The sequence below is a fragment of the Oryctolagus cuniculus genome, chromosome 9 (assembly GCF_051225735.1).
Source record: "Oryctolagus cuniculus isolate XC-2025 breed Fujian yellow rabbit chromosome 9, ASM5122573v1, whole genome shotgun sequence".
NCBI lineage: Eukaryota > Metazoa > Chordata > Mammalia > Lagomorpha > Leporidae > Oryctolagus > Oryctolagus cuniculus.
In genome coordinates this window covers 63,980,695-64,007,009 of record NC_142875.1, presented here as the reverse complement: position 1 = coordinate 64,007,009, position 26,315 = coordinate 63,980,695, and the positions used below count along the sequence as shown (strand labels likewise).

At 46.8% G+C, this 26,315-nt stretch overlaps 1 long non-coding RNA gene across 1 annotated transcript; it reads left to right on the top strand.

Moving 5' to 3' along the window:
* Positions 1 to 668: 668 nt before the first annotated feature.
* On the top strand, positions 669 to 17,275 carry LOC149124580 (uncharacterized). The gene is made up of 2 exons (XR_016212910.1): positions 669 to 863; positions 16,850 to 17,275. It is a non-coding gene; the product is annotated as an uncharacterized LOC149124580 (long non-coding RNA).
* The last annotated feature ends 9,040 nt before the right edge of the window (positions 17,276 to 26,315 follow it).

Here is a 26,315-nt window from a genome sequence, read left to right as displayed (position 1 = left end):
TAACCCTTAGAGCTGACGATGAAAATGCTCGCGCATTCTTTGCCAATTAATGTTTACAACTCTGGGCAGAATTTCCATGTTGCGAATGAGAAAAAAATTGGAGCCATAGGAAATTAAGCAAATCGCTCGAGGCTAAGTAGCATAATTTTAACTGGAGCATTTTGATTCCAAATTCAATGTGTTTCTTAGTGCCTGGCTGCAAGATTAAGGGTGAGATAAATGTTAGCAATTTGGTCTTTAGCCTTTGGGTTAATGGTTTTCAAAATTAGCATACTTACAAGCTTTAGAATGCAGGTTCCTGGGCCTTGCTCTCAGAGGTCCTGCCTCATGGGCCGGGGGGAGGGCCTGGAATTCTGCAGGAAGGGATCCTGTGGCCCCCACTTGGAAAAGCAATGCCCTTGGAGTTTCTGCTTGTTTTCCCAGTTCCCACGCACAGGTAACACTTCACCTGTGGAACTGTTTTCTGAGTGCATGCAAAAATGATTTAAGCATGACTATAGATTTTCCAAGGCTATCGTTGGAGCAGTGAGCTTTTTCCCGTCTGGACAGCATCAGTACAGTGATGGAATGTTCAGATCCGACCCTCACATCTTAGCGTTTACAACCCTCACCGCCAGGGCATGGTAGCAGGAAGCCGGGCCTTTGGGAGCCAATCAGGTCATGAAGTGGAGCCCTGGAGAATGGGATGGCTGCCCTTGTGAGAGTGCCCAGAGGGCTAGCTAGTCCTTCTCACTCTGTTAGCCTGTGAGCCCGAAGCAGGCCTCCACCAGGCACCGGCTCTGGCAGCACCTTGATCACAGCCTTCCCAGCCCCCAGAACTACAAGCAAGAAATTCCTCACGTCTACAAGCCACCCAGTCTATGGTATGTGTTACAGCAGCCGAGTGGACTAACTCGAACTGTTAGCAACGTTCGCTTTGGAACCATTTCTGCTGTTTGATAATGATCTCGCCCCTGCTACTCCCATCCTGCTGGGAAGCCCCTCCTGTGACCACTGTGTGCGTGCCCCTTGTGGCTTCCTGGTGGCAGGCCTCTAAGCCAGGGTGCAGGCCGCAGCTCCACCCCCCTTAGCCCTGCACCCTACCACCTGCCAGGTGGGTTCTTCACAGTAGAAATGGCGGCCACTCCTCCGTCTGTGCCTGGGGTTGTGTAGCTGCAGAGAAGTGGGCACGGGAAAGGCTGGCTTCGGTTTTTTCCAGTCTTAAAGCACCCCAGTCAAACCGCAGGTTACCATTTCAGTGCATTTGGCATTTCTCCTTTAAGCAAATGACTGAGCTGTCCACAATCACTCCTTGTCTTATTGAGCCTGAATCATGGATTTTCTTTCTATTTTGTTCAGCTTTCTGGCATGTCTAAAATCAGAGGCACTTCTCTAGGCAATTGCACTTTCTTACTACTCTGTTTGAAGGTCACTTCAGCTGGGCGGCTCACTATTTATGACTTTTATCTATTTTTAAATCACAACATGAAAACAGATACCCACACATTTGGAATTTAAGTTACAAAAGAGAGGCGCCGGCGAGTGCAGCTCAGGTGCTTTGAAGAGGATAACTGCCCGGACCCAGCCAAGTTTTATTCTCACGGTTTGCCTCAGCCCCCACTGCCCACCCCAGAGTTCTGTCCCTTCACTGTCCCCAGGGACATCCCCCTGGAAGGCAGAGTCAGGCTGATGTTTAGGAACCCAGAGGAAACTGTCTCTCCACATGGCAATGGCGTCTCAAAGTCCCTTTGGGAGGCAAGGCCTCAGCAGGAGGTATGTGGGTTATAGGTCTACTTTCCCCCAAAGGAGCCCTGGGCTGCCCCCTGTGCACCTGCTGGCCCTGGGGCTGTGTCCCTCTCCCCTTGTCAGCCGTGTCTCTGATGGGTAGGAGTTGTGAACATATACTGACTGGCACTATGGACCGGGCAGTGCAACATCACTTCCCATCCCCGTGCTCCGTTACAGATGTCACTTTCTTTTGAGCAGGTGACACCACACGGGGCAGTCATCAGCCATGGCTGTCCCCCCCCCTTAGGATTTATTTATTTATTTGAAAGGCACAAATACACAGACAGAAAGAGAGAGAGAGACAGAGAGAGAGAATCTTCTATCCACAGGTTCACTCCCCAAATGGCCACAACAGGCAGGGCTGGGCCAGGCCAAAGCCAGGAGTCAGGAGCTTCATCCAGGTCTCCCACATGGGTGCAGAGCCCCAAGTGCCTGGGCCCTCTTCTACTGCTTTCCCAGGTCATAGCAGAGAGCTGGATGAGAAGTGGAGCAGCCAGGCTGTGAACTGGCACCCATATGGATGCCAGCACTGTATGGGGAGGTTTAATCTTCTACACCACAGCAAAGGCCCCATCTGTAGCTGGCTGTCTTAGTGGTTGGTACTTTCTGGGACCTGTTAGCCTCAGAGGCACATTCCAACAACCTAGGCTTGCCAGGGTTTCCCAATAGACCCCTCAAAGATCACACAGTTCCTTGGGCAGCCATGCCCGTTGCTAGGAGTCTGGGAATTCTTCCCTGGGACACAGCAGGCTGTGACAGCCCCAACCTCGCTGTATCCAAGAACCATTCCCCAAGCATTGTCTTCTCACAGCTGGGCGCCGAGGGCCAGAAGATACTGCAGCTCTATCTCAGGCACTGGTATCACTGGAGGCGACTTCTCTCTGTCCTTCTCCAAGAGGGTGGCCATGGGATGTGCATTCTTGTCTCTGCCGAGTGTGGCCAGGCAAGGCAGCAAAGCTTGTTCACTCCAATGCAGTGCGAGGACTTTTCACCTCTCTGAGTCTCTCCTGAGTCTATGTGTGGGAGAGAGCAGTAACCCCGATGCGCCCCACCTGCTCCCCTACAATGCCCCTCCTCCAACACTGGGGGCCTGGACACCCCGTCCACCTTCCAGGAAAGGCAAGGACTCCACCTGCTTTCCTAGCCTCCCAGACAGGGAGTCAGCGAGGGAGAGGAGAGACTCCAGGTTTGGCCCGAGCTGGCGTCTATGGAGGACGACCGGCAGTCTGCATCAGGACCACTCAAGGGTTTGGTGAACTGGAGTCTGACCTTCCTCCGGCCTTAATCAGAGAGACGGAGGCATGGGGTAGTTAGGAACATACACAGAGGCAGGTGGCTTCATGGGAGTCGGGCTGATCTGGGCCGTCAGGGTGGAGCGGAGGCAGGACCCCTGGCAACAGCTGATGGGAGAGAGAGAGAGAGCGAGAGAGCGAGAGCGAGAGAGTATTCTGGCAGTAAGAGGCAGATTGCCAGGCCCTAAGCCAGGCAGCTGTGGTTTGGGGCTGGGTTCCAGGGCCAGCTGAGGATCGGAGCCCAAATGGGAGCTGAGCAGGCGCCCGGTCATATGCCAGGCTTGGCCCATGGAGAAGGTTTAGAGAGAAACGCTCTGGGTGCCAGAGTTTCCTCGGACACCCGGGTCCGGGCTGCAGGGCAGCAGGATGGACCGAATCCCCCTTGCCCTACTGTCAGCAGAGCCCCAGGTGATGAAACAACCAGGTTTGTCAGGACCAGCTCAGCTCCCGAGCAAGACAGCACGCAGGCGTCTGGGGCTGGGGGATTACCTGCAATCCACCCTCCCCACAGATTCCTTCCTGTGAAGAGACCAGGTCTCATGGAAGCTCCTGGCAGTGTTGTTTTGTTTTAAATCTCTGAGATACCTGTACAGACACTATAGGTGCTAGACAGGTGGATGTAAATGTCATACATACACAGAGACAGGCTCACACATACATGTAGGTCTTACATACGTAAGAGCTACTTCCTATGAAGTTGTATTTAAACTCTGTTTTTGTGGGTAACGCCTACTTGAAATTTATCAACGTGACACTTCCTGTGGATCTGTGTGTCCTCTTTAATTAAATAATGGGGATATACACAGCCTCACTTTTGTTCCTCCCTCCCTTTTTTTATTGTAGAAGCTCAGAGATAAATTTTATACTTCCCTAGTTTATATCTTCTAATTTAATTGTTTCTTTCAGCCCATTTTGTTACTTCACTGTAAGTCCTTGGTGTAAGAATTTTGGGAATATTTATCATGCAATTGTCTGTGACTTTGGAGGTCAGACGTATAATTCAGAGGAATAATGTGTATAGTTAATAAATGAGTTAAAGTTTCTGGAATCTTAAAAGCATGTATCAGAGAAATCTGTTAATCAGTGCTTACTAAATCTTGGAAAAACAGAAGGATCCTTTTGCAATAGACTCCATCCTGTTGCAGAAGTCACGCGGCTCGAGTTCGGGGTGCAGGATTCACCTGCTGTGTTGGATGTGGCAGTGTGCACATGCACCCCGGGGTTGGAAGGCATTTCATCCGAAGTAGCCAGTGGCTGGAGGAAAGTCCTGATCTTGGAATGTGGGCTTCTTTTGCCAGCAGCTGTCACTGGCACCTTCTCACTCAGCCATATTTGCAAACACACCTAGGAATGTTGGCCACATCCTCCCTGGGCGGTTGGGACAATGGTTCTGCAGTCCTTTATCTGACCCACTTGGTCAACAAGGCGCCTTGACTCAAAGATATCCGGGGAGAGAAAGGCCTGCAGTGTCACTCAGCCCATTCCTCAGGATGGGGCGGGAGCCAGCGGCAACCTGATCTGCCCCTTCCTCCCCGGGGGAGAGGCAGGAGCTGAAGTCTCCCCTGTCCACTCAGGGCAAGCCACTGGCACTGGCCAGCTGGGGAGGGCCCAATGTAGTCTGTCTTTCTGGCTTCATCCCCACTAGTGTTCTCGGGGAGACTTTGCTAGGGAGAAACGTGTCTTTGAGTAATCTGTAAACGTTTCACACGGCTGATGTGTGACCCTACCTTGGTTAGCACCGGTGGCACGGGGCTTGCACTCTGAAGCTGGGCTTAGGGTGAGGGCAGGGTGCCTGCTTCCAGGAGGTTCTCCTGGTCCTCTGGGCTCTGGGGTGAGTGTGATGAATGGTCCGCCACCCCCCAGGGGACTGCAACGGTGAGCACCCTTGTCTCCAGGCAATGGGGCATGGGTGTGGGGTGAGTGGAATTTAGATCCCTGGTCAGCTTGAGGCAAAGAATGAACAGACACAAGATAACTTTCCAGTGAAGCAGCCCCTCGGGTCTCATCTCATGTCTGTAGAGAGAAAGTCTTAGAGACAGCTTGGAAATTGCCCTAAAATAAGTACAGGACTGACAAGGAGGAGAGGTCTTCAACTAGTTTTGTGTAGCTTTGGAGGAGGCAGAACTGGGATCTGTGGCCCCGGGCTAGAAGGAAACAGAATTCTGAGCAAAATAAGAAAACCTTTTCTATCCCCTAGACTTGTTCAAGAGTGGATTGGAGCCGGCACCGCGGTTCACTAGGCTAATCCTCGGCCTAGCGGCGCCGGCACACCAGGTTCTAGTCCCGGTTGGGGCGCCGGATTCTGTCCCGGTTGCCCCTCTTCCAGGCCAGCTCTCTGCTGTGGCCAGGGAGTGCAGTGGAGGATGGCCCAAGTGCTTGGGCCCTGCACCCCATGGGAGACCAGGATAAGTACCTGGCTCCTGCCTTCGGATCAGTGCGGTGCGCCGGCCGCGGTGGCCATTGGAGGGTGAAGCAACGGCAAAGGAAGACCTTTCTCTCTGTCTCTCTCTCTCTCTCACTATCCACTCTGCCTGTCAAAAAAAAAAAAAAAAAAAAAAAAAAAGAGTGGATTGGGTCCACTGATGGATGAGCGGATAAACACAAGGTGGGATGTCCACATAATGGAATATTATTTAGTCTTAAAAAGTCTGATAGATGCTAACAGAACCTTGAAGACATTATGCTAAGTGAAATAAGCCAGACACAAAATGCCAAATACTTCATGATTTTACCTACATTCAGATGTTCCATAAGTTTTACTGGGTAGTCAAATTTATGGAGACAGGGAAGTAGAATGCTGGTTGTGGAGGCAAGGGGAAGCTGAAATGGGGAATTTGCATTTAATGGGTAGAGTTGGGGCGAATGGAAAAGTTCTGGACACGGATGGTGGTGATGACTGCACAACATAAATGTGCTTCATGCCATTGAACTGCACTCTTACAAACGGTGAGATGGGTCAATTCTATGTTATGTAGACTTTATTATAATTTGAAGAAAAATCAACATACAATGAAAGATTAAAGCAGTTTGAGATAGTGAAAGGAAAAAGGCAATTAGGCAGCTTAGCACAGAAGCCCAGGTGTTCCCCTTCCCCAGGGATCTCTCCTCTCATTGGGTGAAACCGTGCGAGCCACCGTAGTCGAGTATGGGGAGGAGGAGGCTCATTCCCCAGGGTTTTAAGGATATTGAAAATGGAGGCAGAGGACAGGTTCCCTGGGAAAGGAGAGTCCTGACTGCTAGGGGTCACGGTCTCTTTTGCCTTCCTTGGTCACGTGTGTGTGAGTGGCATGGAGGGCGGGGGGCTCATTGGCTTTTGGGAAGTAGCATGATGGAGTAACAAGACTCTGATGTCGAAGAAAGATTCCGTCCAGACATTCAACGTTGCAGCTTTGTAGTTATTTAAAATCTCAGAAAATGGGAACCAGACCCACCTTGCAGAGAGAGCAGTTGTCTACAAAAGCACTGACCATGTGGTAGTCACTCACAGAAAGTTTACCTTTACGGCTCTCCCTGCAATATTGGTTTTTCAAAAGTTTGACTTTCAAAACAGGTTTTGACATGATCTGTCCCTCGGTGATGCGGTTCCTATCAACTCATCTTGGCAACCTGCAAATGGAGTTGATAACTGACAAATACTAGGCAGACACTCTTCTAGACACATTTATATAAGCCTGCACTCTGTGGGACATCCTGGAGTGTTGTCCCAAAGGAAGGCTGATTTCTTCCTGTGCCAGTTTGCTTGAGCGCCCCCTCGGGGCACATCAGTAGCGGAGCTGCAACTTGGCTTCTCGCCCTGGGAGACCAGGAGTTGGCACCACGGCACACTCACTACATTGTCCTCTGGCTCTCACCTAATTGTCCTAATTGGAGGCTCTTCTGGAAGGGGTCCAAGGGGTATCTCATCAGCATTCTGCTCCTCTGCCAAAGGACAACTGGGAGAGGGAAGCCAAAGGCAAGGAGTGGAAAGGAAGGAGGCCATAAGTTTCCCAAGGAATCCATCAGACCGAGATGCCATGGGGTGCTCCCCTCTCCTGGCCACCTGCTCCCCCATAACACCTGCCTGCGGTCCTGGAATTCCACAGGGAAAACGTCCCAAGGACTTGAGGAACGGGGACATTGGGAAATATGTAGCTGCCACTCTGCCTTATCATTAGGGTGTGAGTGCCATGAAAGTTCAGGCCAGCAGGGCACAGAGAGGGAGATTCTGGTCTGTGTTCAAGTCAGCGTGAAGTGGCTCTGCCCATTTTCCCTCCCTCGTGCAGGTACATGAGGTTGCGTGTAGAAGCGAAAGGAACCCATAGGTTAGGGCAGTGCATCCTGGGTACACCCATGTCCCGGGCTTGGTCCCCACGTGTGGAGGCTCAGCTCCACTTCCTCCCCCCTAGCTGCATTCTCTTAATGCATGTAGCAGCAAGGCTGTGGCGAGAGGGCGGCCACAGTGTCAGCGCCAGCCGTCCTGACAGGTACTTCACCATTTGCCTTAGATCTTACCTGCAACCTGATACTTCAGGTAAAAAGTCCACCTAAAACTCCTAGTGATGGAAACCCAATTAGAACTAACTGATGGCCGACGCTGCGGCTCACTAGGCTAATCCTCCGCCTTGTGGTGCCGGCACACCGGGATCTAGTCCCGGTCGGAGCGCCGGATTCTGTCCCGGTGGCCCTCTTCCAGGCCAGCTCTCTGCTGTGGCCAGGGAGTGCAGTGGAGGATGGCCCAAGTGCTTGGGCCCTGCACCCCATGGGAGACCAGGATAAGTACCTGGCTCCTGCCATCGGATCAGCGCGGTGCGCCGGCTGCGGCGGCCATTGGAGGGTGAACCAACAGCAAAGGAAGACTTTTCTCTCTCTCTCTCTCACTGTCCACTCTGCCTGTCAAAAAAAAAAAAAAAAAAACTAATTGAAGCAAAAACACAAACAATAGGTTATGGGGAAACCCAAGAGCACATGGAAGTCCTGAAGTCCAGGAGCCCAGACCATGTGTCATGAAAATATGCTGCCTCTCTTTTCTCTGCACATTTCCTGTGGCATCTCATTCTTGTTCTCCTCACTCAGTGGCAAAGATGATCCCCAAGATCTCTGGCTTTGTGTCTTCACAGCTGGCAAACAAAGCAGAGAGAGCGCTCATTGTTAAATCATTCCAGGAAAATCCTGGGGAAGGCTCTGTTCATCCTTGAACCACTTTGATTGCCCAACCTAAGTCTTGTGTCCTACGTTTGAGTGAAAGTGTGTGTCAGCCACACCCAAGCCATATTGTCTAGCAGACAAAAGCCATCTGTTGACAGTCTGATACATACGTCCATGTTAATTCTCACCAGGACTTGTGATGTGTATGAATTTAGCTTGTATACAATATCACACATTTCTTGTGATCTAGTAATGGGTACCATGAGAGAAGGGAAAAAAAAAAAAAAAGAAAATATGCTATGCTTCTGATTTTGGAGCAAGAGATACAAGGAGAAAGAAAAAGAGTAGTATGGACCCTAGGGTGTGCAGAGGTGGATGGAATGACCACATTTCACTGCAGTGGAAAGCAAGGTGGGGAACAGTTGAGAATGGTTTAGAAGGACTGAGGCATCTGAGAACAAACCGTTTCATGCCTATTGAGTTTTTTTAGCCTGGCCTGGTAGCCAGTCACTCATCCTGTTCACCACAGGGCAAAGTGGGAGAAATGAGATATCTTCTGTTGTAGTTGAAGGGCCTTTGTTCTTATCCCTGTCCCAATCGTGGCTATGGGAGGTCCAGACTCCCCATGCCAAGGTGACTTCTTTTTGCAAGTTCACTTTTACAGAAACTGATTTTCTTTTTTATGGAAGCAAGTCCTTGAGAGCTGAAGTGAATCTGTCAATTCAATCAGGTGACAAATTGCTCGTGGGATATAGTGAAAAATCAGTGAAACTTAAAAGAATAAATGTCATAAAAATTCAGGAATAGAGACTTAGGATAAATATTTGACAAATATAGATTATTAACTTGATATTTAGCAGAAAATACTTATAGGGGAATGAAATTATTAGACCATTGGCGATTCAACTTCACCAGGTGGGACAGCATAGAAGAACTGGGTTATTGGGAAGAAGCCAAAATCAACCTTGCCAGGGGCTACCCCAACCCCTTCCATTACAGAGACCAGATAAGAGGCAGCGTCCTCACTAGGAAAATGGGACCAAGGGAAAAAGGAGCCTCTCCTTCTGTCTTGCTTTGTGCGGAATCCCATAGAAGGCAGAGGACACACAAGAAAGCAGTAGCTCTGAATTTCCTGCTCTTGTCCGCTCAAGATTATGTCCCATGGTGTTCTAGAAGCTGATGAAACACCAAAACCAAGATTTAGTTCCTACCTTCAAACTTCCTAGTATGAATGGGTTAAGCCTGTGAGATCATTGGAGTTTATCCACTTTATAAGAAAGAAGAAAAGATAATGTTGACACAGGACAATCCTGTCTGTGGATCTGCTGGAAGGGATTCTGGAGAGCCAAGGAAATGAGTTACTAAAGGCCTGAAGCCAGGGACCAGGGGTATCATGGGAGAAGAAAAAGAGAAGAGGGTTGCTCAAGAGAAACTTTTTATATATCAGTTCCAACAACTATAGTCTGTATCAGATAATCACAATGCGTGCTGACCTAAGCATTAAAATATTAGTCACCATCACATAAAGTGAATCAGTGAAGGGCTGGCATTGTGGTGTAGCAGGTTAAGCTGCCCCCTGAGATGCAGGTACCACATATGGATGCTGTTTCCTGCTCTGGCTGCTCCCCTTCTGATCCAGCTCCCTGCTAATGACCTGGAAGCAGCACAAGATGGCCCAGGTGTTTGGGTCCCTGTATCTACATGGGAGACTCAAAGAAAACTCCTGGCTCCTGGCTTCAACCCAGCCCAGCCCTGGCTATTGTGGTCATCTAGGGAGTGAACCAGTAGAGAGAAGATCTCTCTCTCTCTCTTTCTCTCTTGCCCCCACCTGTGTGTGTGTGTGTGTGTGTCCTTCTCTATATATAACTCTGAGTTTCAAAATAAATAAATCTTTTTAAAAAAATGAATCAATGAGCCTTAAACCTAGGAAACAAGTGTTTGACTCTCTCTTCCCTTAGGAATCCAGCAGATGTCAGGAAAGGAAATAGAAACAGATGCTTGTTGCTAATGTGACCAAAATAAAGATTCCAACATGATTATTAATAACTTTAAACTTGGTAGGAAATGGTAGAACCATTAGGAAAAGTTGTAGAGAACACATTTTTCCAACCACAAATATTCATTTTAGGGGATCAAAAACACTTCTCTGTTGCTGGCCATGATGGAGTAGCAGGCAATGGAGACACTCTCCTGCCTTGTGCAACTAGAAAACTGGACAAAATCAACTAGCCTATCTGGACACACAAAAGTTTGCAGATTTTTGACTACAGGAAGCACAGAACTGTGGTCTGATCAGAAAGGAGGAGATTCAAATAGTTTCCAGGCTGCTGTGCAGGGAGGAGAACCAGAGCTCAGGCGTCTCACTGAGATGTGAAGCCAGAGATCAAGGCCAACAGACAGCAAAGCCACTGAGTGGGGGAGCTGGAGAGAGAGAGAGAGAGCGAGAGAGAGCACGAGATCTGCAGAGGGGTCCCTTTGAGGCTTGGTTGAGTATCCACCTGCAAGAGGAAATTATCTGAAGGGAAAGAACCACCCAGAAACAGCAGACTGGAAAAGTCCTGGGGCTCACCCAGGGCTAGGAATAGTTTGTGTCCCCACAGCCAGAGTGGAAAGCCCTCCTATAGACCTCAGAAGAGAGAGTGAGAGGTCCTGGAACTTCAGGCTGCCCTGGCCCAACCAAAACAAAGCTTAGGAGGCTTGAAAGAATCCAATTATCCCGAATAACTTAATTATGTGCCAGAATAAAGCTTGACACTATAGAAAATAATGCAACCAAATCGAGTTACCAACAGTGTAGAATCCCAATGTCAGGTACCCAGTAAAAAATTACCAGGCATGCAAAGAAGCAGGAAACCATTTCTCGTAACTGGAAAGAAAAGCAATCAACAGAAACAAAAGCAGAAATTACAAAAATGATGAGTTAGCTCACAGACAAGAACGTCAGAACATCTATTTTGCTTCTCATCTACAAGACAGGAAAGAAAAACATGAACACAATAAAAAGATAAGTTGATAATATAAAGAAGACCTAAAGAGTACATATAAAAATAAAAATACAATAATATAAAGGAAAAATAATGAACAAGATTAATAGCTAATTGAATACTGCAGAAGAAAAGATAAATGAATTTGAAGACAGAGAAAACATCCAAAATGAAGCACAGACATAAAAAAGATAAAAAAAAAAAAAAGAATGACTTGTGGATTTTACATCTGTACGTGGATTATATGTGTGAAACAATTAGGACAAGAAATTGGTATGAGGAAAGAGAGAGGAAGTATTGAAAAAATAATGGATAAAAACATTCCAACTTTGATGAAAACCATAAACTGAAAGAACCAAGGAGCCCAACACCAAGCAGAATAGATAGTAAGAAAATCATACCAAGGCACACCATGATCAAATTGTGCATTTTTAAAAATATTTATTTATTTATATGAAAAGCAGAACAAGAGACAGAGACATATTCCAACAGCTGGTTAACTCCTCAAATACCTGCAACAGCCAGGGTTAGGCCAGGCCGAAGCCAGTATCTGAGAATTCCATCCTGGTCTCCCACGTGGGTGGCAGGGACCCAAGGACTTGAGCCATCTTCTACTCCCTTCGTAGGTGCATTAACAGGGAGCTGGATTGGAAGCAGAGCACCCTAGACTCAAACCAGCACTCCTAAAAGGGATGTTGGCATCACAAATGGCGGCTTCACTGGCTGTACCACATCCGCCCACTATGATCAAATGGTTGCAAACCAAGGCTAACAGGGAAATCTTAGAAGCAGCCAGAGAAAAAGGGACACTTTACATACATAGGAACAATAACAAAAACTACAGCAGATTTCTTGTAGAAACAACATAATCCAGAAGAAAATGTAGTAATAATGAAAGAAAAAGTGTTAACAGAAAATTTTATATCCAGCAAAAATGTTTTAAAACAGAAGTAAAACAAAAACTTTTCAAACAACAAAAGCTAAAGGATTCATCACTAGGAATCTGTACTACAAGAAACATTGATGATGATAAGTTTTCAGGCAGGATACTACACAGGAAAAGGATCTACATAAATGACTGAATATCATAGGAAACAGTAACTATATGGATAATTTCTTTAAAAGATGATCAAATATGTAAAGCAAACAGAATCAGATTATGGCAGGATTTATAACATATGTTGAAACAAAACCTATCACAACAGCACAAAGAAGGAAGACATAAAAGTTTCTTACACTGTACTTGCTATGGCATCATAAAACATATTGCACAGATCAAGGCTTGTTAAAGCAAACTCCAGAGTGCTATTTCAAATGATGTTTGTCCTTCTAAAAATGTGTGCCTTTTATTCTGGCTCTCATTAGTCATACTGGCATTTGTAATTTCAACATTTAACCTGTCTCTGTAGTTCAACATCTGCTCCTCTTTTATTAAACAATGCTAGATAACAGCAGAGGAAGTATTTTCAGCATCCTGCTGGTCTCACCCAGCTAAATTTGGTGCTGTGGAATTTGTTGGTGAGGACAAATGATGTGAGAATTCCTAGGCTTGAAGTAATGCTGGCTTTGGGCCATTTCTATTTAAATGATGAGTTTGGAACAAATTGTGTTTACAAACCAATTCTGCCATTTACAAACAGTACTACTTTCCGTTAGGAAGAGGCTGGCCCTTGGAAGTCCTATACATTGTGCTCAGCAAAGAAAAGAGCGTGCATGCCTCTGGGGCCCCTCCTCATTAATTTTGGAATGAGTAAGATTTTTGGAAGCCACGTTGGAAAGTTTGCTTACTTAATAAGTAGCCATTCTTGTCAGATGAGTAGAAAAGAATACTGACCTCATTTATTTTTCCACCAATGCAGCGCCCTATTCAGGGCTGAAGTGGGGGCATTTTGGGAACTGTTAGCTTCAAGCAAGGGCTGTAGTTGGGGAGGGGGGCATTGGCTAGTGTGGTGGTGGACAGCTCAGAGAAGTAGGGTATCCAGTTACAACTAGAGCTCATCTCACAGAGGCTCAGGCAGTGGGGCTGAGTTGTAAGGAACAAGCAGGGAATTTAGAGGCTGCAAAGAATGCCCTGGCTCTGTCATTTGCTAGCCCTAAGGCAAGGCCATATAACCTCTCAGGACCTTGGTTTCTGCAATGGAGCAGAGCTGTGAGTCCTTGCACACCACTGGTGATGCACCAGATTTTTTAAAAGCAGAAATTGGTATATTTTAGAAAAACAACTCACTAATCCAATCATGGTTTCATTAATCTTATTGATCCGGATGAGTTTAAAATATAAAATATAAAATTGACAAATATATTTATAAATACAAATGTGTAAATAATACTCAAGACAATATTAGAACAGGGTGGAGGACTGAGATTTTCAGGTTAAAACCACTAAGAGGTAGGTTCAGAAGATTTTTGTTTGTTTGAAGCACACATGGTGGTACATGATTTTCACATACAAGTATTAATAAAATGGGAAAACAGTGTTACATTTTGGACAACCGGACACACTGGGATAACATATCTAAGCAAGAAAGCTAAATCCCAAGCCAACAGCGAATGAAGCTGGGGAGAGACTTGCTTTGCACGCAGACTCTTGGGAAGACCCAAGAATTTGCAGCATGAGTTACCTGTGAAAGCAAAGGTAGGGAACCAATGTTGAAAACAGAGCTAGCGGGGCCAATGCTGTGGTGAAGCTGCCACCTGAAGCGCCGGCATCCCATACGGGCACTGGTTTGAGTCCTGGCTGCTCCACTTCCGATCCAGCTCTCTGCTGTGGCCTGGGAAAGTAGTGGAGGATGACCCAGGTCCTTGGGCCCCTGAACCGGTGGGAGACCTGGAGGAAGCTCCTGGCTCCTGGCTTCAGATAGGCCCAGCTCCAGCCATTGTGGCTATCTGGGGAGTGAACCAGCAGGTGGAAGATCTCTTTCTCTCTCACTCTCTCTCTCACTCTTGCTCTTGTTCTTGCTCTGCCTCTGCCTCTCTGTAACTCTGCCTTTCAAATAAATAAAATGAATCTTTAAAATAAGGAAAAGAAAGAAAAGAAAACAGAGCTACCAAGTCATTCTACACAGCCAGAAATCTTCAAAGAGAATTCTTCAAGAAAATGCAACCCCTGAGGGTTCTCTGCTGTGGCGTAGCAAGTAAAGCCACTGCCTACAGTGCCAGCACCCCATATGGGCGCTGGTTCGAGACCTGGAAGCTCCACTTCTGATCCAGCTCTCTGCTATGGTCTGGGAAAGCACTGGAAGATGGCCCAAGTCCTTGGGCCCCTGCGCCCGCATGAGAGACCTGGAAGAAGCTCCTGGCTCCTGTCTTTAGATCATCATAGCTCCAGCTGTTGTAGCCATCTGGGGAGTGAACCAGCTGATGGAAGACCTCTCTCTGCCTCTCCTCTCTCCATGTAATCCTGACTTTCAAATAAAAAAATAAATCTTAAAAAAAAAATACAACTCCTGAGATTCCAAGGGCATAAAGGTCAAGGAAAGATGCATGCAATATGCTTAGTGACAAACTTATTAAGACAATCTTATCAAGCACACCATAGAACTGTTATTAATTCTGTAAAGCATTTTCTAAGGAAAAGAAAGAGCTGTGCAGCAAAAGAAAAGTAATCACAGTATACAACGTGGCTCAGCTGTCAACAGTGCTTTTATTATTAAGGTGATGTCAACTGAATATTGATTTTACTCAAATGTCAACACTGAAAGTACAGAAAGGACAGGAAATAATAGGGGTGAGGGAGGGAGTAGGGCAAGGAATATTGAATATTAAGCTTAACCCAAATCCTCTGTAGTAGGAAGTAAACAGATAATGCTAAAATTAAAGAATCAAGGAGAACTATCAAAGTTTGAAAGTGAAGAATTTGAGGTAAACATGAAAATTTTTATTTTTAAAAACTATTTATTTAATTTGTTTGACAGAGATCTTCTATGTACTGGTTCACTTCCCAACTGCTCACATCTTGAAGTGGGCCAGGCTGAAGCCAGGAGCCTCAAATTCAATATCAGTCTCCCACATGCATGGCCAGCCAGCACCCTGCTTCCAGGGGAGCTGACTACAGATTTCCTTCATTCCTGAAGTTGACTCATTTCCATCCAAAACCCTTAGGCTGGGTTGGAACCCACTTAGGCTCTCAGGAGCTGTTCCTGTGGTCCACGCCGAGGTTGAGCTTGTCTGGATCAGCCCAAGGTTGCTCTCCCTCCTGGGAACTGGGCCTAGCTTGTTCTGGGGTACACTAATAAAAACATCCTGGGAACTGGGTCTAGCTTGTTCTGGGGTACACTGATAAACATGGCTTCAGATGAGAAAACATACTCAGAGAAGACTATTCTGAATGGATCCAAGACTCATCTGGGTTATTTGACCAGAGGCCCAACAAAGGAGCCTCCTCCCTCTGACCCAGGACTGAGCTCAATATCCAAGGTGCGGGAGGGAATAGGCTGTCTTTAGAAGTGTAGAGAGCTCACACTTATTCTGCTTCCCTGCTTTTATTACCGTCAGCCACACTTATAGGTTCTCTCAATTCTTGCAGCAAAAATAGTTTAGAGATGCACAAATATTTTTCTTAAAGGCAAGTTTATCCTTCTCACTAACTCGACATTGTGTAATGGAGCACACAACATCAACTGCTATGTTTCCCCTGTTTTGGGGTAAAGTATATGCTTATTGGGATCAGCTGCCTCTAATGTGAGTTGTTTGCACCTAGAGGACATATAAGACCATCCTTTGGAGCACAGTACAAAAAATATTCAAACTTAGACTTATTTTGGTCTAAAGGAAGACAGAAGTTAGATTTTATTTAATAAACGGATTCACGCTGGTCTCCTCTCTCAGCTCACTTATCAGAAAGTCAGGTGTGCTGAATAATAGAGGAGAAAGCCAAGTGAACCCCACAAGTTGGAGGGATTAATAGCACTGTCATCATGTACTAATGTTTGGTATATTGGGACAATGCTGTTTATGTGTGGCGGATTGCATGGATTTGCAGGTATGGTAACCTAGTTTTAATAAAATGAAACCTGACCAAACTAGGATAATGACTAGAAAATGTTTTTCTAATGGGATCAAAGTAAAGCTGGTACCAGGGGGCTGGTATTGTGATACAGTGGATGAAGCTGCAATGCCAACAGCCCATATGGGGGCTGTTCCTGCCATGATTGCTCCATTTCTGATCCAGCTCCCTACTAATGCACCTGGGAAAGCAGCAGAAGATGGCTTGAGTGTTCGGGGCCCTGCACCCACGTGGGAGACCTGGATGAAGTTCTTGGGCTGGTTTCAGCCTAGTTTAGCCTTGGCCATTGGGAACATCTGGGGAGTGAACTAGTGGATGGAAGATCTCTCTTTCTCCGTGTCTCCTCGCCTCTACATATAACTCTTTCAAATAAATAAATAAATCTTTTCTTTATTAAAAAGCTGGTAAAAAAAAAAAACCACAAGGACAAGTCAACAGCAAGAGTATAGTAGAGCAGACATGAGGAAAGATGAAGTGGAGCCCAATTAAAAACATTAAGGAGAGCAGAGTTACAGTTGTTCTTCTCAACCTCTTGATATTTCTATTTTTGTAAATATTTTAACATACACAACATGCTAGCATAGTTATATATGTAGATAACTTTATAACAAGAGAAATATTCCATGAATGAGGAGGCTAAACTTTTTTTTTTTCCTTTTTTTTCTTTTTACTGATAGGTTGTACTACCAAAACAGTTTGAAGACACTGTGAAATGAAGGTAAACTCAGGCCAAAACAGTGCTCAGTTCAGTCTCCAAATTCACAATGCAAATGCTTGAGAGCCAGAAATACGTTCCGGTCCTCTGGAGTCCAGCCATAGCCAGCGCTCACCTTTCAGGGTCTCTGGGATTTTGGAACCTGCCACCTTCTTACAATATTCTTTCTAATATTACCCGTGAGTTAGATACATGAGACTGTAAGACAATGCCAAGGAAAGAGTGAAACGCTGGAGTCAGACAACGGTGGGGTGTAGGCAGGCCCCACAGCGTCACAGGTCTCTAAGTCTCAGGGCTTTAGTTTCTCATCTGTAAAATGGGGGCAAATGACCGCACAGAGTTGTGAGGATTAAATAAATTAATGAATACAAAGTGTCTGCCCCCTTAATTGTGATGCTTCTATTTTAGTTATAATTCATGAGAGAGTGAGGGAGGGCCAGACACTTCCACAAGCCAGGGATCTTGTGGAAATGAATCATTTCCTCCGCTCGCATCTCCCAGCGTCACACAGTGGCCACCCGGAACCTGATACCTGCATTAACATCTCCCCCTACTCAAGATCAAGGCCCTCTAGGACCTTCACTCTGCCAAAGACAATGTGCAGGTTTCACAACTCTCTCGGCAGAACTACTGAGCCACGTGCCTAGGAGACCACATCGGAAGCCATGTCCCCTACTGCGTCGTTATTAGAATCTTAGGGGTGGTAGTTTGACAAAGTGGGTCAATAAAAAGGTCTAATTTTACCTTTGTTTAAAAAATGCCTGTCGCTCCCCCTCTTCGTGGAGGAGCAACACTGAACCCTGCGCTGTTCTTTCGTCTGCTCGGCCCTCCCCGGGTTTGCTGCTGGTTCTTCCCGGGTTGGCTACTATCCCTTCCACCTCCGTGGAAGGGCAGTTCCCCCTGGCCACATTCCCCACTTCCGCAGGGGAGCGGCACCCCGCCGGCCGGTTCTCTCGGGGGCTGCACGGGTTCCCTTAGATGTTCCCCATAGATGTTCCTGGTGCATGTCGTCTCTCCCCTCCTTTATAGTCCTCCTCCGCCAATCCCAACTCGGCTGAGTACGCTGCTCTCCAATCAGGAGCAAGTCCTACAGTTAATTGGTTGAACTGGAGGCAGCTGTGCGGAAGCTGTTTACTTCTCTCCCAGCGCCATATTGTGGGAGAGCAGATGCATAGAATAAGTCTTAATTCCAGTAACAGTATAGTCCGAGTTGCTCCCCACAGATCCCCCTTTCTTTTTATTTTTTGGCGTTGATACGCGCCTGTCTTCGGTGTCCCGCGGCACACACTCTGCTCTGCTTGCTAGAGTTGCCACAGGTTCTTACAAGTCCTATCAATCAGGCAAACCGAATCCGGGTCCTCTCTTCGCCATGTTGTGAGGAGGTTTTTAGGCGCTGATGCGTGCCTGTGTTCGGTGCCCTGCAGCGCATGCTCTGCTCTGCCTGCAGGGGCTTACAAGCCCTATCAGGCAAACCAAATCCAAGCCTTCTCATTGCCATATTGTGGGGGAGACTTATTAGTGTTGGTTCGTGCCTATCTTCGGTGACCTGCAGCTCATACTCTGGTCGAGCTGCTTGCTGGCGCTTACCGCCTTAATTAGGCAGACCGAATCCAAGCCTCCTAATTGGCATGTTGAGGGGAGGCCTTATTTTTCTCTATTTCTCTATCTCCGGGCATTTCTATTTCTCCCATTTTACTTCTGTCTGCCAACATTCCTATTTCTCTTTTACTTCTAAACTTCTGTTTCTCTTATCCCCGCAGCTTTCCGGCACCTCGCCCCGCCGGCGGGTTCCCGGCTCTGCGCCGCTTCAGCCCGCGCGCCTCTCTCATCTGCGCAGCTTCCCGGCTTTGCGCGGCTCGGCTTTGCGCGCTCCGCGGTCTCCACGCTTAACCCTTTCGCGTCTGAACCACGGCCTACGCCAGCGTTCCCTATCTATTCACGCCCCGTGCTCTCTCTGCACGCGGCGGCTTCCGCGAGTAACACAGCGTAGCTTGCGTCTCCGCCACTAGGATTCAATCTAAGTTCCCCGGGCTAGCCTGGCGAATTCAACCCAGCGTACGTCTCCGCCCCACGATTTGGCTTCCCGTCCTTTGCTCCCCGGGCTAATCAGACGGATCCCAATCTGGCTTGCGTCTCAGCTTCTAGTTTCAACTTTTCGCCCCCTATTCCCGGGCTAACTTGAGAATCCCAAAGTGGCTTTCGTTTCCGCCTTGGCCTGCCCCCCGCGGCTTCAATTTCCCTAACAGTTTTCTCTACCCGGTATGTTTCCCCAAGCTTTCTTCCAACAATACTCCTCCCTCATTTCTCCTGGCCTCTCCCCACAGTCTGCGTCCGAGTCTGTTTGTTCTAGCTTTCACTTTCGCTTTCGACCTTAGAGATTTCTCCCAGCTTCCCCCCGTAGTCCGTATCTGAGTCTATGCCTAGGCTTTCAACAGCTTCTTCCGGCACCTCTTTCGTCCGGCTTTTCCCTAGGCTGTTTGCTAGTCTCTCTCTCCGGTATTTTTCACAGTTCTTCCCGTTTCTTCCCTCCTAAGTTTGCTATCCGTCCTAGGTTTCCTATCCGAGCTAGGTTTCCTAATCCGAGTCACGGCACCATTATGTCGCTCCCCCTCTTCGTGGAGGAGCAACACTGAACCCTGCGCTGTTCTTTCGTCTGCTCGGCCCTCCCCGGGTTTGCTGCTGGTTCTTCCCGGGTTGGCTACTATCCCTTCCACCTCCGTGGAAGGGCAGTTCCCCCTGGCCACATTCCCCACTTCCGCAGGGGAGCGGCACCCCGCCGGCCGGTTCTCTCGGGGGCTGCACGGGTTCCCTTAGATGTTCCCCATAGATGTTCCTGGTGCATGTCGTCTCTCCCCTCCTTTATAGTCCTCCTCCGCCAATCCCAACTCGGCTGAGTACGCTGCTCTCCAATCAGGAGCAAGTCCTACAGTTAATTGGTTGAACTGGAGGCAGCTGTGCGGAAGCTGTTTACTTCTCTCCCAGCGCCATATTGTGGGAGAGCAGATGCATAGAATAAGTCCTAATTCGAGTAACTTAGTCTAGTCAGGATTGCTCCCCACAGAGGGAGAGCAGATGCATAGAATAAGTCTTAATTCCAGTAACAGTATAGTCCGAGTTGCTCCCCACAATGCCTGTATAATACAAACTACGAAAAGTAAAATGTAACAGGCCATCTTGGCTGTGGGGACATCTAGAAGAATCTGTGACTATCACAGGGGAAGCCCCTATAAGCAGCCATTTCAGAAACGGATGTGCATGTGAGCATTTTATGTCTATAAAAGGACAAGGTTTAAAAAAGGGAGAGCAAAATAGATGGACAGACACTTCATCAAAGCAGGCGTTCTGGTGGCAAAGAAGCATGGAAAAAGATACTCAACGTCATTAGTCATTAGGGCATGTAAATTAAAGTTACAATTAAATATCATCACACACCTTTTAGCATGGTGAGGGTGACATCTCATATGTTGTTGATGAGACTCCAAAGCAGTATACCTACCATACAAGCCAGCAGTCCCCTGCTAGACTTTACCCCAGGGATCTGAAAGTCTGCGTTTTCAAGAGATCTGTACATGGAAGTTTATAATACCTTCGCTCATAGTCACCTTAAATTGGAGACAGCTCGGGTGTCTTTCATCTGGTGAATGGTTACAGGAATTGTGATAGCTCCATACAATGGAATAGTATTCCAGAATGAAAAAGAACAAGCTATTGATACATAGAGCAACTTGGATGATGTCTAATATTTTTTGCTCAATAAAAGAGGCCAGGACTAAAAGAGAAAAATTTTAAGAAGGGTTGCTAGGGGCTTGGGGATAGGACAGGAATCAACTAAAATGGATGGAGGTGTCCTGTATGCCCCTGTGGTGGTGGATGTACAACGCCGTGCATTGGTCAAAATCCATAGGCTTGTGCAGCTCAAAGAAGGAATTTTACTCTAAACAAGGGGAAAAAATTTCACCAGGTAATCAGAGACCCAAAGTGGAATTCAGACCCTGGCAACTGAACCTGAGCGTGTTACAGATAAATGCTATTCTGTACCGAAGGAGTAGGTAAGAAGGCAGTCAACTGAAGAAACTTTGGAAAACAGTGTGTTGAGGACATAAGGCTAAAGACAAAAAAGGATTGTACTCCGGTAGGTAAATTTGTCTCTCACGGGGTGTGAGTTAGCAATTAAAAATTAGTGAATATACTGTGGATAGAGACAGCCAGGTTTCTCACTATTGGAGAAGGAAGTTACCAGCAAGCATGGGAAGAATGCGAGAATGAACCCTGTGGTGTTGGAATGGGTCCAAGCTTAAATAATCTCACGTGTGTTTTTGTGGGTGTTTTTAATACACTCCAATGTACAAATAGGTCAGGGCTTTTCAATGTTTTCATTGTGGACACACTGGGCTGAATGCTTCTGTGTTGTGAGGGGTTGTCTGTGCATTGCAGGGTACTTAGCAGCATCCTTGTCTTTACTCATTAGGTCCAGCCACATCTCTCCCTGAGCTGTGACACCCCAAATGTCTCCAGACTTTGGCAAATCTCTCTTGAGATATGTGTGTGTCTGCCTCAGATTGAGAGCCACTGCCTTAGACATTTACAGAAAGTAAATACAGATAGGCACGTGTGCCTGCAACATCATTTCTTAGCTCTGTTCACAGAGAAGCCCCGGAAACAGTGACAACCCAGTAGCATTGAGCTCACCTCCCATCCAGATCTTGGCTCCTAAATAGCATTCTCCAAAAAGAAGAATTATGGCTCCTTGGAGAAGTGGCTGATTCCAGGGTAGGGGTGAAGCGAATGCAAAGTGAACCTCAAATATTTTGTGGGCAACACAATAAGGAAGTGCTCAAGAAAAAACAAAACAGGATGGAGTCTTGATGAGAGCTAAAAAAGCTTCTGGTAGCCAAAGGCTAGAATAATTTGAGTGACATAATAAATAACAATTATACAGAATTATAAAACAAAGAATGAAACAAATACACATGAGTCCATAGTGTTGTAAATGAATAAATGGGAAAGAAAGGACAGTTCTTGCTTCTAGAATAATTCAAATTAATAAATATAAAAGGAAGAAAGGAAACCATTAGAACAGTTAGAATACCAGAGAAATAACTGCCACAGGCAAGAACTTCTTATGCATGCTAAAATTAGAGGGGGGAAGTTTAAATAGAAACAGAATATTAGAGAAACATAGCAGCTATGACCTTATCCAAATGATCAGAGTTAACGTCACTGACAATAAGACAATGTGTATTGCCTGATACAATAAATGAGGGAGGACACCTGACCCATGGGATTCTTCCCCGAAATCTATAACCACAAGTTAACCAGGAGAAAACATCAGACAAGCTTAAACTGAAGGACATACGATTACATACCTGCCATGTAGTCTTCAAAGCTGGCAAGGTCACAAAATTCAAAAAAAAGGTATCAGATTGGAAGAGACTAAGGAGATATGCCAATTAAATGCAGTGTGAGATGCTGGGATGAAAATGGGCATTAGTGGAAAAACTGGGAAAATTTAATGAGAATCTATAGTTAGCAGTATTGTATCAATGTTAATTTTGCATTTTCTAATTATAACTTGGCTATGCACAGTGTTAACATTAGGGGAAGACCACGTGGGAACTTTCTGGACTATTTCTACAGCTTTTTCATAAGACTAAAATTACTCAAAACTTAAAAAAATTTTAAAATGGGAATCATAGAAATCTTCCTCTGCATGGCACCCTCAGTCCAATACCAACACATATAATATTCCAAATGCTATACACTAGTCTGAAAAATGTGCATTTTCTAGAAATTGCAAACAAAAGTAGAGACAAATCTAATCAACTCTTAAACCCCTATCTACCACTCTTAAACCCCTATCTATGTGTTCATTGCTGTCACTTACTTCCAAGGAATTGAATGCCTAATCCTATGTTGATAGCTATAAAAATATCTATATTTTATATAGATATAAAAAAGACTTTTTTTTTCCTTATAAAGTGAGAGTTTGCTATGACCTTAAAAAGAGAATGTAGCTTCAAAGTGGTTGTTAGGATCATTGTGAGTAAAAATGAAAAGAGATGTACAATTTGAATTTTTTCTTTTAAAGCCACTTTTCCTTGTCTTCCTGTATTTTGCACCACATTATTATGTGGTAGTCAATCCAAAATGTGCAACAATGCAAGAGAGCTCACCAGGTGAACAGGGCAGGCTGCGAGACGCGACATGACAGCTCTGTGCCAAGTGTCACACTCACTCTTCACAACATCCCTAGGTGTCACTGTTAGGATTATCGCAGTTGGACAGTGAGGTGACTGAAGCTGAGGACAACTAAGTGACTGGCCCAAGGTCACAAGTTACAGCTAGTATAGCTAGATCATGAATCCAAACATCCTAATGCCACAGCCAACGCCTTTTGGGCTACATTTTTTTTAAGGATTTATTTATTTATTTGAAAGTCAGAGTTACGGAGAGAGGGAGAGACAGAGAGAGAGAGAGCTTCCATCTGCTGGTTCATTGCCCAGATGGCTGCAACAGCCAGGGCTGGGCCAGGCTGAAGCCAGGAGCCTGGAGCTTCATCCTGGTCTCTCACACAGGTGGCAGGGGCCCAAGCACTTGGGCCATCCTCAGCTGCTTTTCCCAAGCCATTAGTAGGGAGTTGGATCTGAAGTGGAGCAGCCAGGACATAAAGCAGCGCCCATTTGGGGTGCCAGAATTGCAGGCAGCAGCTATTTACCAGCTGTGCCACAATGCCAGCCGTTATTTTTCTTACCTCTTAAAGTGATTGCAAAGGGTATGCAGTCTGTACTAGTCCACTTTGCATTACCACAACAAAATACCGAGGCAACTAACTTTGTCCGGAGAAAAGGCTTATTTAGCTCAGAGATTTGGATGTACAAGTCCAAGATTGAGACGCCCACTGTTGTAGCCTCTGGTTATGACATTCTGGCTGGCAGGAACCACAAGTGGCACAGAGTATCACATGGGATCCAGGAAGCAGAGAAAGTGCTTGGGACAAAACTCAGAGATGTGTAACAACCCTTCCATGAGAACACCTTCCCAAGGGCACATCCCTCAGTGACCTAACGACTTCCTGCTGGGCCTAAAGGTTCCACCATCTCCTAACAACGCTGCCCTAGGAACCAAGATTTTAACACACGGGTCTTTGGAAGATACAAACCAATGTACAAACCATAGAACAGTTCAAGGCTGAGAAGCCGGGTGAGCACTCCAGGTGGCCACTGGTGTTGGGAAGTAGGACAAGGAAGTGGACGTCAGGCAGAATGGCAAGGACCAAGACAAGAAAGATCCTGCAGTTCAGAGGTCATGAGAATGCCTCCAGTGCAGGGCTCAAGAATCCACCTTCCCTTAGACAAGGAACGTTTGTTTCACAAACTTTTGGACCTTTCCAGTTGGGCTCAGAACCTGAAGAGTGTGAGCCAAACTGACCTGAGGTTGTGTGGAGCAGGCAGCACCAGCCCAGTGGGCAGGAGCCTGGGACTGGCATCATGCTGGCATGACTTGAACCCGGGCTCTGAGGCGCCCCTGCTGTGTGACCTGGGGCAGCTTACCTACCTCTCTGGACCTCAGGTTCCTATAAAGCAGTGGTCATAACTGTAAACCAGATCGTGCCACTCCTCTGTGCAAAACACTCTCCAGCATTGTCTGATCTTACCCAGCACAAAATATCAAAACCAGGCCCAGCACTGTGGCGTAACATGTTAAGCTGCTGCCTGCAGGACCAGCATCCCATATGGGCTCCGGTTCGAGTCCTGGCTGCTCCATTTCCAATCCAGCTTTCTGCTATGGCCTGGGAAAGCAGTGGAAGATGGCCTAAGTCCTTGGCCCCTGCACCCACGTGGGAGATCCGGAAGAAGCTCCTGCCTCCTGGCTTCAGATGGACGCAGCTCCAGCTGTTGCAGCCATCTGGGAATGAACCAGCAGATGGAAGACCTCTCTCTCTCTCTCTCTGCCTCTCCTTCTCTCTCTGTGTGTAACTCCGACTTTCAAATAAATAAATAAATAAATAAATCTTTAAAAACTATATATCAAAACCTATTGGGTCCCACTGCTCTGGCTCCTGCATCCTACCCAGTCTCTTTCCCCACTTCTTCTTCTTCTTCTTTTTTTTTTTTTTTTTTTTTACAGGCAGAGTGGATAGTGAGAGAGACAGAAACAAAGGTCTTCCTTTTTTTGCCATTGGTTCACCCTCCAATGGCCGCCATGGCTGGCGTGCTGCAGCCGGTGCACCGCTCTGATCCGATGGCAGGAGCCAGGTGCTTCTCCTGGTCTCCCATGGGGTGCAGGGCCCAAGCACTTGGGCCATCCTCCACTGCCTTCCCGGGCCACAGCAGAGAGCTGGCCTGGAAGAGGGGCAACTGGGACAGAATCCGGCACCCCGACCGGGACTAGACCCCGGTGTGCCGGTGCCGCTAGGAGGAGGATTAGCCTAGTGAGCCACAGCGCCGGCCTTTCCCCAATTCTTACTCGTGTCACTGCAGCCACACTGGCCTTCGTGCTCCTCCTCTGGTGCTCACTCATTCTCGGCTCAGTAGACAATCAAGTAGCTTGCAACAGGGATGCCTCTGCTTGGAACACTCTAGCCTCAGTTCTTCCCTTCAGTGTTCAGAAGGCCGCAGTCAACCACACACCCCTCTTGCCCACCATCCTCCTCTGGATCATGCGTGCCTTCCCCCTGATGTGTTTTTCAACCTGATCCTCACCACTACCTTATATTTCTTTCCAGATCCACGCCTTTACCTGTGACTATTTTTTTTTTACTTATTTGACAGGTAGAGTTAGACAGTGAGAGAGAGAGACAGAGAGAAAGGTCTTCCTTCTGCTGGTTTACCCCCAAAATGGCTGCCATGGCCGGTGCACTGCACCAATCCGAAGCCAGGAGCCAGATGCTTCCTCCTGGTCTCCCATGCGGATGCAGGTGCCCAATCAGCTGGGCCATCCTCCATTGCCCTCCTGGGCCACAGCAGAGAGCTGGACTGGAAGAGGAGCAGCCGGGACTAGAACTGGCGCCCATATGGGATGCTGCGCTGCAGGAGGAGGATTAACCAAGTGAGCCACGGCACCGGCCCCACCTGTGACTATCTTATGTCCCACTTGAATGTCGGCTCATCTCCATGAGAACAATGACTTGGTCATTTTTCAAATTACTGTATCTTCAGTGTTTAGAACAGTGCCTACCTCATATCAGGTACTCAGATATTTGAAAAGCAAACAAATGGTGCCTTTCTTGTAGCACTGTGGTGGACATTAAAATTAGACAATGCAGGTAGAATGCTTGTTGATACTCAATATTAAAGAGTAAGAGGACTGAGGCTGCAAATATTGTTTGATTCTGACTGAGTATGGGATAAAAAACACTTAGAATTATAGGGAGGTTCTTACCTATTGGCTTGACAGCTGTGAAACATGGATACTGACCTCGTGGTTAA